The following is a 3,491-nucleotide window of genomic DNA, read 5'->3' as shown; positions in this document are numbered from 1 at the left end:
CCTTTGCTTTGCAAGTTCCACCACGGACACTTGACTATATGATAGGACACCTCCTACCAGACCTAAGACACCTCTCAGGACCCTTTTTCTCCCTTAACCCAGGACACTTCCTAGGTGACCCAAGACACCTCTCAGGTTCCTTTCACTCACTGTGCACTCACAGCTACCACTCGAATTTTACGAGATTTCAAACTCATCACTTGCGTGAATTTAAGAGAATTCACAATCTCACCCCAAATTACAAAACACTCAAAACCCTTTTTCCCATTACAAGATCTCATTGAATATCCCTAAATACATATCTATGAATAAAGAGATAAAACTAATATGTTGGACACTCGAGACCTGTCTGGAACTCACTGGACGTACTGTGACCAAAACCTGATAGGAACTTTGACTAGGAGAACTGACTTAGCTTCGTGGTGAAGGATAAAACTATTAAGCATGACCACCTCACTTCGTCAGCCTCAACTTTGAATGAATACATATGAGCATATTTATAGTACACTCGAATTATTCATTTCATCTTGAAAAAGATAGATTTTTTGAAAAGATAAGTTTAAAAGATATTTTCTAAAACAAGATTTCCGAAAATATATCTTTTTTGTTAAGAATAAAATCTGTCAATAATAATAAGATAAACTTAACATAAAATCAGATTTTATTTCAATCTTATCTTTTAGTTTAAAAATACTTTTTAAACAAAATTTATCTTTTTCCAAAAGGGATTTATTAGAAGATAAATATCTTTATTCAGTAAAACCAAATCCCTAAAAGATATGCACGTATAAGATAAATATATATATCATTAAAACCGACTTTTAACAATGTGCACACTTAAGTTCCTATTAGGTTCCTGAACGCTGACAGTCTCCGAGTTCCTGACAAGTCAGTTACTCTAATTTCATTGACTGTTTGGAGTTCACCTTGGTTCTATAAAGACTTGTTCCAGACCGACTTTTATGTCCAACATACTTACATGAATCCTAGAGCAATATACTTCTATTTCTCTGTCTTCATGTTGCTTCTCTGAAACTCTTGTTCTGGAATCCTGTAGTCTTGATATATTCTGGATCTTAGGGTTTGCCCCAGCATTACACCGGAACCAGGTCGTTACAACCCGTTTTGAAGTTCCTGTTAAGAAACTTCTGGAAGTTCCATTTCTGGAACTCTTCTTCTAACTTTACTTGTATCCTCATGGATCTTCTAAAGTTCCTCTGTTTCAGTTCCTACTTCAGCCCTCAACGCTTACTGAACTTGCAAACATCACAACACTAGAAAATCCTTATTAAATGGAAGTTTGCTCAATTCTTAACATCATCATCAAAACCTCATAAGGGTCAACAAGTTGCCCCTTTTTAATGATGACAAACTGAGCAAACTTCTGAGGATAACAAAGTAACTCAGAAGGTTAGTTTTTTCATTTATAAAAACAATAAAGAAAACTAAACTAAATTAAAAGACTTCTACACATACATGACATATATATGTATAGGATACTTACCTCGTGAAGCTAACATATGTAAACACCTATTTACATAGTTACCTTCATGGTTACTTAGCCATCATCATGCTTATCAACCGTAACACTTATCATTGTTCTTGTTCCTCTATTTCTTATCTTATATTGCTCAAGTTCCTTATATATATACTTGTCATTGCTCAGGTTCCTTGTATCCTGTTCCAAACATAACTTGCTCTTTCTATGCACAACTTAACATACACGTTAGACAGATAATCATCATTAGTTTATAATCATCAAAACCTAATTGCTCAACACTAGAGAATGAGATAGGATTTGTTTTTCGCCTTCATCTATAACCAAAACAAAACAAAATTTATGTGAAGGTATCAAAGATTCAAAGCAATAAGAATATTGAAGATCAGCCAAAGATAAAGCACAATGAATTAAGCTATGGAACAAGGTGAATAAGCGCAGCAAATCAATGGCCAACCCTATGTTTTGTTTTTGTTTTTGTTTTTTTTTTAATTTTTTTTATTACTTTCATACTTTTCTATGTTCTCAAATTTTGACATGACACTTTTCTCTTGACACTATGTGCTAGTGGTTATTACTTTTAGTTTTTCCCAAAGTGAAGTAGAATTGTTGCCAAACGAATAAGCTTGTGTTACTCATATGTTATTCAAAATGAATGAGACTTTTTATCTTAACGTAATTTATTTTATTTTATTTTTCACATTTATTTTGGGGGAAGAGGGAAGGGGGGTTGTGGTGTGAAGCAGACATGACTTCTGTGATTTACCAATTGTTATGGTGTTTCAGGCATTGATAGATGCTACATTTCCTGAGGGTAGTCTTGATGATGAAGTTGGTGTTGACCCTTATAAGGTTTTGATGATGATGTTAAGAATTGAGCAAACTTCCATCCAATAAGGATTTTCTAGTGTTGTGATGTTTGCAGGTTAAGTAAGCTCTGGGAGTTGAAGTAGGAACTGAAACAAAGGAACTTTAGAAGATCCATGAGGACAAGTAAAGAACAGAAGAAGAGTTCCAGAAATGGAACTTCCCGAAGTTTCTTAACAAGAACTTCAAAACGGGTTGTAACAACTGGGTTCTGGTGTAATGCTGGGGCAAACCTCAACAACCAAGGATCAGTGCAAAGCTCGAGATATCAATTGAAAAAGATGGACTTCATAACTTATAGTTGTATAAAAGATAAGTTTGTTTCATAGGTTGATGTAAGCATGTAAATGGTTGTTATGGATGGAACTTAGTAGAAATCAGATAAAGCTTGGCAAGCTCATCAATTCGTAAAAGATAATCACAGTTTTTATGAAAAAGTACTTAATTGATTTTATCCTTTATAATCTTGTTTAAACTCAGTTTTATCTTTTTCATAAAATCCTATCTTTTAATTAAAACGAATTTCGTAAAATTGGTTTTCCGAAAAAGCGAAATTAAATTTGTTTTGGTTTCAATTTTAAAGTGATGAGATTAGATCTTTGGTTAAGCTTATCATATTTGCGAAAACTTTACTTTGTGAACCGAGAAACCTCTATAAATATAGAAGTAATTCAGTGAAGCAAAATGAGAGTTTTAAGCGTGAAAACCACTTAGTGCTTAAGAGTAAGTTTGCCAAAGGTTTAAGCTTTATCATTTTGATTTCGGGTTTCTTGTGTAGCTTTCCATTTATGTGTTAGAGTGAGTCTTTGTGTTGTAATTGGTTTTGGAGTGAGATTGTGATTTCTCTACAAATTCACGTTTGAGTGTATGAGTTTGAATTCTCTAAAATTCAAGTGGTAGCTGTGAGTGCACAGTGAGTGAAAGGAACATTAGAGGTGTCTTGGGTCAAGTGAAAGGAACCTGAGAGGTATCTTGGGTCACCTAGGAAGTGTCCTGGGTTAAAGGGAAAAGGTACCTAGGAAGTGTCTTAGGTCTAATAGGAGGTGTCCTATCAAGTGGCAAGTGTCCGTGGTGGAACTTACAAAGCAAAGGTCTGTGTAATAGTTTGTACTAGGAGAGTTACCTA

This window comes from Chenopodium album, chromosome 23, assembly GCF_948465745.1.
Source record: "Chenopodium album chromosome 23, dcCheAlbu1.1, whole genome shotgun sequence".
NCBI lineage: Eukaryota > Viridiplantae > Streptophyta > Magnoliopsida > Caryophyllales > Amaranthaceae > Chenopodium > Chenopodium album.
This window is presented reverse-complemented; position numbering follows the sequence as displayed.